General features: G+C 41.9%; 1 pseudogene; it reads left to right on the top strand.

The window, feature by feature from the left end:
- The first annotated feature begins 5,458 nt into the window (after positions 1-5,458).
- LOC115841297 (small ribosomal subunit protein eS12-like) lies at positions 5,459-7,918 on the top strand (annotated as a pseudogene).
- The last annotated feature ends 243 nt before the right edge of the window (positions 7,919-8,161 follow it).

Raw genomic sequence — 8,161 nt, 5'->3', positions numbered from 1 at the left:
ATTCCCTTAGGTTTTCCAGGTTTACAATGATATAATTTAGTCTATTCCTTCCTGATCATTTATCTATTTTATTTTTTTCTGTCGTCGAGGTCTGTTGGCTAATTCCCGCCCTATCCATTAATACTGGTGACTGTGGTCATCTTTAACTAGTTTCTGACTTTACTGGGAATACTTCTATTGTTTCCCTGTTAAGAATGGTGCTGGCTTTGATTGTTCCAGTCAGAGTCACCCACAAATGCATCTGCGCTTGGATTTATTAATCTTTTTTTCTTTTTTAAAATAAATTTATTTATTTATTTATTTAAGTTTGGCTGTGTTGGGTCTTCGTTGCTGCGCAGGCTTTTCTCTAGCTGTGGTGAGTGGGGGCTACTCTTCGTTGCGGTGCACAGGCTTCTCATCGCAGTGGCTTCTCTTTGTTGCGGAGCACGGGCTCTAGGTGCGCGGGCTTCAGTAGTTGTGGCTCGTGGGCTCTAGAGCACAGGCTCAGTAGTTGTGGCACACGGGCATAGTTGCTCCGTGGCATGTGGGATCTTCCCGGACCGGGGCTTGAACCCATGTCCCCTGCATCGGCAGGCGGATTCTTAACCACTGTGCCACCAGGGAAGTCCTGTTCATCTTTTTTAATGGAGGGTATTTCTTTGAAACTTTCTTGTCTTTCCTTCCCCCATCCATGGTTTGGATTTTCTATGTCTTCTAACAATCTTTCTTTTTATAGAGCATTTGCCATTTAATTGAGTTTTTCCGTTACTTACACAGAATTGAGTACATATTCTTTGCATCAGTGAGGTTATTTATATCATCTCTTATTTTTCACACTTATGCTTTTTCACTTACCTGCCCCTCCTCACACTATGATTTGGTTAACTGATAGTTTATCTTTTTTTTTTTCTCTAAAGAATTAGTTTTGAATATACATTTTCCCAGATTTATTGAGGTATATTATTATATTGACGTATAACATTGTGTAAGTTTAAGGTATACAACATGATGATTTGATATATATGTATATTGTGAAATGATTACCACAATAAGGTAATCCATTACATCACACAGCTTTCAAGTATATAGTGCAATATTTTTAACTATAGTCATCAGCTGTACATTAGATCCCCAGAACTTATTCATCTTATGACTGGAAGTTTCCTTCTTTTTTATGACTACGTAATCTTCTTCTGTGTGTACACATCACTTTTTTTTTTAACTGAAGTATAGTTGATTTATAATGTTTCAGGGGTACAGCAAAGTGATTCAGTACTATATATATACATTTTTATATATATGTATATATATATTTTTTTCAGATTCTTTTTCATGATAAGTTATTATATGATATTGAATACAGTTCCTTGTGCTATACAGTAGGTCCTTGTTTATTTTTTTATATACAGTAGTGTATATCTGTCAATCCCAAACTCCCAGTTTATCCCTTCCCCCTTTTTCCCCTTTGGTAACCATAAATTTGTTTTCTATGTCTGTGAGTCTATTTCTGTTTTGTAAATAAGTTCACTTGTATCATTTTTTAGATTCCACAGATAAGTGATATATGATATTTGTTTTTCTCTGTCTGACTTACTTCACTTAGTATGATAATCTCTAGGTCCATCCGTGTTGCTGCAAATGGCATTATTTCATTCTTTTTTATTGCTGAGTAATATTCCACTGTATTTATATTCCACATTTTCTTTATGCATTCATCTGTTGATGGACATTTAGGTTGCTTCCATGTCTTGGCTGTTGTAAATAGTGCGCTATGAACACTGGGTGCATGTATCTTTTCGAATTAGAGTTTTCATCTTTTCTGGATATATGTCCAGGAGTGTGGGATTACTGGATCATATGGTAACTTTATTTTTATTTTAAGGAAACTCCACACTGTTTTCCATAGTGGCTGCACCAATTTATTGTACATTCGCACCAACAGTGTAGGAAGTTTCCCTTTTCTCCACACCCTTGCCAGCATTTATTATTTGTAGACTTTTAGATGATGGCCATTCTGACCCCTGTGAGGTGATACCTTATTGTAGTTTTGATTTGCATTTCTCCAGTAATTAGAGATATTGAGCATTTTTACATGCCTGTTGGCCTGTCTCCTTTGGAGAAATGTCTATTTAAGTCTTCTGCCCAATTTTTGGTTGGGTTGTTTGGGTTTTTTTGATATTGAGATATATGAGCTGTTTGTATATTTTGGAAATTAATTCCTTGTTGGTCGCATTTTTTGCAAGTATTTTCTCCCATTCCGTAGGTTGTCTTTTCGTTTTGTTTATGGTTTCCATTGTTGTGCAAAAGCTTTTAAGTTTAATTAGGTCCCATTTGTTTATTTTTGCTTTTATTTCCATTACTCTAGGAGGTGGATCAAAAAAATATAGCTGCGGTTTATGTCAAAGAGTGTTCTGCCTATGTTTTCCTCTAGGAGTTTTATAGTTTCCAGTCTCACATTTCGGTCTTTCATCCATTTTGAGTTTATTTTTGTATATGGTGTTGGAATATAGGACTTTTATGTCCCTTCCAACAATTCTCAGAGAACAGGGACAAGAAGTTCTGGAGAGATGCCAACAGATATCTAGATTATAATCAAATTGTTGGGACTTTCCTGGCAGTCCAGTGGTTAAGAATCCACCTTCCAATGCAGGGGACGCAGGTTTGATCCCTGGTCAGGGCACTAAGATTCCACATGCTGTGGGGTGACAGCCCGTGTGACGCAACTCCTGAGCACTCGAGCCACAACTACAGAGCCCGTGTGCCACAACTACAGAGCCCATGTGCCACAACTACAGAACCCATGTGCTCTGGAGCCTGAGCACCGCAACTACTGAGCCTGCTTGCCACAACTAGAGAGAAGCCTGCACGCTGCAACGAAAAGCCCGCATGCCGCAACGAAAAGATCCTGCATGCCACAACGAAGATTCCACATGCCACAACTAAGACCCAATGCAGCCAAAAATAAAATAAATAAATAAATATTAAAAAGAAAACAAAACAAAAAACAAATTGTAATGGCCCTTGTTCATTTTGCCTACCCCAAACAAAGCTGAGTGTTTCTATATCTGCTTCAAGGCTGGATTTTTTTTCTCTGCTATTCATTGACTGACCATCTCATAGTCCTCGTTGTTTGTGGTAAATCTAGCAAATACTCTTTCTTTCTTATATTGTATAAGAAAGGACCAGAGAAACTCTACCTTCTTTAAAAAGGAGGCTGGCCTTTTCAATTTGGCAAAAGATTAGAGGTAGAAAAAGGTAAAACCATGAGATACATTCAAATTCTATGTCTAGCCCCTTTTGCCCCAGCCCAAATGCTGAATAGGTCTCTTTTCTTTTTTATTAACTGCAAAATAAAAGGCCTCAAGGGGTGTTTCAATGCGAGTAGAAGTAGCTCGGGTTGAATTTATATCTATGTCAGATAATATGTTTCTAGAGATAAGAGGCAGTAATAGTTATTTTCAGAACTTCATGAGAGTTTGTTCAGTAAACTAATGAATGGGTATCACTGACAAGCTTTCCAAAGTGGAAATTATATGAAGCTGTAATCTGATGGGAAAGGGTAACAGAGGGGAAGCCCTTGGTTTCTGCTCTGGGGAGTTCATGTCAATTCTAAAGGAGATTCACAATTCACTGTTCAACTGAAGGCAATTCAACTTTATGCAGGAAACGGCTGAATGGAATTATATTTCTAGGAATCCGCACAATGAAGTGGAAAGCCTGAGTAGTTCTTGACCCAGCTCTGCTACTAACTGGCTTGGGCAAGTCCCTATTTTAGGCACATTTCAGCTTTCTAGTCTGTGGAGTGTTCTGTGTACAATTACAGACCCGTTGGAGAGAAATGAGATAAGGTGATAAAAACACTGAGCATATAGAATTATACAGATGTGCGGTATTGAATTTGCAGCCACCTTAAGGATATACTAGGCCTACTGGCTACAAGTGAAATAAGAACTTCCCTGCTTAGCATAACAAGCTCAAGAGGTCTTATCCCCAAGAAGATAAGATATGGAATGAAACCACTGTAAACAGGCTTGATTTCTAAGCAGGGCGAGGTTTGGTTAGAAATGGATAAGATAAATGTATTTAATGAATACAAATGTGTTCAAATCTGATATCAAGGACTTGGCAAGTGGTCCTTGGTTAACACCTGTTTCTCCTAAATTCCTGAATGACTTCCTTCCTATGTGGATCTGGAAATCCCAAAGTTTTTTTCTTCAAGGCCTGCTTTTCTGTTTTGTTCTGATCCCTCTATAAGTCCTTTCCTTCTGCCTCTGTCCAAATATCTCAATTGTGATTCCAGAGAAAACAGAACGTAGGTTTCTGCCAGTTTACGTGGGTTCCGTCTACCAGAACCTTACTTTAGTCTGGAACAAGGTGTAAATGAGTACAGTATAGGAAATTTCTTTTATTCTTTCTTCTTTTTTTCTTTTTTTTTGGGCTGTGTGACTTTCAGGATCTTAGTTACCCGACCAGGAATTGAACCTGGACCCATGGCTATGAAAGCACCCCACACTGGACCGCCAGGGAAGTCCCCAGTATAGGCAGTTTCTAGGATGATGATGACAAATGGAGGGAGAGTGATTTTCCCAGTCAAGAGTCAGTTTTTGTGGCGCTTCATTGTTCTTCCCTATGATGTGTGGTGTCCCAGGATGGCAGCGTGCTGTGAACAAAGAAAATCGTACTCCGTAGTCTCTTTAGATATGCTGTGACTTGGTAAGAGCTGAAGGCATATCATGTACCTGCATACCTTTTCAGCTTGACAAAGAATAGTGTCTCTCTCCCCCGCCCCACTCCCTTCACAGGAAATGCTCCCAGACAAACGCACAGCAAGCCCTAATTAAGTCTTTCCTCGGATCCTGACGTCTTTTCCTCCAACATTTCCTTGGGTGTAGATGTATAAGTAAGAGGAAGCAGGAGAAAGCAAATCAGGTATAAGATGCAGTTGGGAATTGGGAGCTCCCTAACGGTAAGAAAAGACTAGAACCTCTGCCCTGGCGGCTCTTTTTTTTTTTTTTTTTTTTTTTTTGCGGTACGCGGATCTCTCACTGCCGTGGCCTCTCCCGTTGCAGAGCACAGGTTCCGGACGCGCAGGCTCAGCGGCCACGGCTCACGGGCCCAGCCGCTCCGCGGCATCTTCCCGAACCAGGGCACGAACCCGTGTGTCCTGCATCGGCAGGCGGACTCTCAACCACCGCGCCACCAGAGAAGCCCTGGCGGCTCTTTTGACAGTTTAAACAGGGCAAGAAATATGGTAAGTTGATGGAGAAATTAAGATGCTTTAGATGGAAAAGTTGGTTGCAATGATGTGAGAACACTTTTCTCAGACCTTCTGAGTTTCTTGTGTTTGCGCCTTTTTTGTCTCTGAATAAAAGAATTTCAATGTTTCCCAGCCAATGTTTAAAAATAATGTAGGCGCTCTTTCCCTGCTTCGCGCGGAGGGGGAAGCTCGGGTGCGTTCAAGATTCGGCTCCACCTGTAACCCACCGCCGTGGCCGAAGAAGGCATTGCTGCTGGAGGTGTAATGGATGTTAACGCTGCTTTGCGAGAGGTGCTGAAGACCGCCCTCATCCACGGTGGCCTAGCCCGTGGAATTCGCCAGGCTGCTAAAGCCTTAGACAAGCGCCCAGCCCATCTTTATGTACTTGCATCCGACTGTGATGAGCCTGTGTATGTCAAGTTCGTGGAGGCCCTTTGTGCTGAGCACCAGATCAACCTGGTTAAGGTTGATGACAGCAAGAAACTAGGGGAATGGGTTGGCCTCTGTAAAACTGACAGAGAGGGAAAACCCTGTAAAGTGGTCGGTTGCAGTTGTGTGGTGGTTAAGGACTACGGCAGAGTCTCAGGCCAAGGATGTCATCGAGGAGTACTTCAAATGCAAGAAATGATCCAATAAAAAAACGGGGCTCTTGTTCCTCATAAATTAAAAAAAATAATAATCATATAGGTAAGGTGCCTAGTGGAAAATTTGGGGCTTTTTTACTTACCTGAAAAGAGAGTCCCACAGACTTTACCATGTCCCTGGGGGTTCAAGACCTAACCTCTCCCCACCAAAGTCTAAGAACACTGGTATTAGAGAAGGAAGGATGTAGAGACAAAGTTGGAAGGATAGCCACATTTGGAAGCCACGAAGAGAGGGTGGGAGGCTACAAAAGTTAGGGAAGGACAAAAGCCCAGGCAGCCCCGTGGGAGGCAGTAGGTGGTTAAGCGTGTGCACTCTGCAATCAGATACATCTGAGCTGAGAGCTCAGCGTCTCCATTTATTAACTGTGCTTGCTGCGTGAACTGGGGCAACTTACATCTCTAAGCCTCAGTCTTCAGTGTTCTCATCTGTAAAATGGGATGATAGAACCTACCTCATAGAGTTGCTGCAAGCCTCCTTGCTTCCCTGTGGTGTGTGTGTGTGTGTGTGTGTGTGTGTGTGGTCTCTGTCTTTACCCATATTTTGCATTTTCCTGTCCATTTTATGACTCCTTCTAGGCCAAGAATGCTGTTTTTTCTGCTTTCTTTAGAAGAATAATCAGTGTGAGGTGGTGTCCTTGGCTGAAAATCCTCCTTCTAGCTCCTCCCACGCCTCTTTGCTGGCCAGGCTGAGAGCAGCGTATCTGCACTTTTCCAAGCAGTGTAGGGAGCAGTAGTGGCTGGAAGCCTAGAACCTGGACCCTAGAGCCAAGCGAGCTAGACTTCTTTGGGAAGGAGAGACCAAAACAGCCCTGGGAGGGGAGAGCCTATCTGCAGCGCTCCAGAGAGCAGCTGCCTCAGGGCAGCCTAGTTCCTTTTGTAATTTGCGCAATAGACCAGAAGATGGGGCTCTTGACCCTGAGTCAAGGGCCAGAGGCTCAGACTTTTTCTACATTTGAACTGGAGGAAAATCAGATCCACTAGAGCTCCCAGGAATCCTCTACCTCCTCATTCTCCCTGCCCTGACCACTCATGCCCACTCTCATGAGAGTACCACGGGAGCTGGCTTTCTAGGGAGTGGGGAATGGAGGACACATCTTCCCTTTGGTTGCCATCCTTGGCCCCTCCTGAATTACCACGTTACCAGAGTCCGTATAAATGACCCCCTGCCTCACGTTTCCCCCTCTAACCCATCTTGCCCCCAGTGGCAGATTTCAGCAATGGTACCATTTATATAGGACAGCGTTGCATTGTGGCCAAGAACTCTAGAATCAGACAGATTCATCCTTGACTCATCTCATCAGATGAGACTCTCCTCACCTCCTCAGAGAAGCCCCCCTGACCACCCCATCTAACGTAGCTCTCCCCACCCCCATGCCCATTACTCTATCACATAACTTTGCAATTTACTTCACAGCAGCTCTTATAACCTGTAATTGTCTTGTCTTTTTACTTGTTTGCTGTCTCCCCACTAGACTGTAAGGCTCAGGAGGTCAAGACCCTGTTTGTTTTATTGCTGTTTCCCTAACACTCAATGCTGAATACACAGATTCTCAGTAAATATGTTCTGAATTAATAAATGATCAAATCCCAGCTTCATGACTGCTTAACCTTGAGAAAGCTGCTAAACTTCTCAGCCTCAGTTTTCTTACCAGTGAAATGGAGAAATAATGGAGAGTTAGGAATATTAAATGACACAGTGCATTTAAACCCTGGGCCTGGTGCATGGAAGTGTTCTTTAAAATTTTCAGCAGTGTCCTACTTTCTATCACATGAGAGAAAAAAAAGTCTGAACTAATTAGCTGGCTCTCTATAATTTGGTCATAGTTTTTCTTTACCACAATTTTTACTTCCTACTGCTCTTCTCTATAACTTTCTGCTTTGGTCCAAGTTGTGGCTATCCTGAATGGGTCATGTGCATTCCTATTGTTAAATCTTTGCCCAAGAATTGAGATGCTTGCTCTCCTTACCTTGGCTCGACTGTTTTCAGATTTAGCCCAAACCCATGTCCTCTGTGTCATGTTCCTAAAGTGTCCCAAGTCATAAAGATCATTTTCTCTTCTGAATTTTTATAAACTTTGTTGTTTATATTACTCATATGACTCTTGTTTTATGTTCTATTATCTTGTCATCATATTAACATATATACTATTTCCATGATTAGACTGTAAGCCCTTTGGAGATATGCATTTTATTTTATTTTTTAATTAATTTTTATTTATTTATTTTTGGCTCCGTTGGGTCTTCGCTGATGCGCGTGGGCTTTCTCTAGCTGCGACGAGCA

This window comes from Globicephala melas, chromosome 10 (genome assembly GCF_963455315.2).
Source record: "Globicephala melas chromosome 10, mGloMel1.2, whole genome shotgun sequence".
In the NCBI taxonomy this organism is placed as follows: Eukaryota; Metazoa; Chordata; class Mammalia; order Artiodactyla; family Delphinidae; genus Globicephala; species Globicephala melas.
Note: the sequence above shows the minus strand (reverse complement) of the source record. Positions and strands in the feature narration are given on the sequence as shown.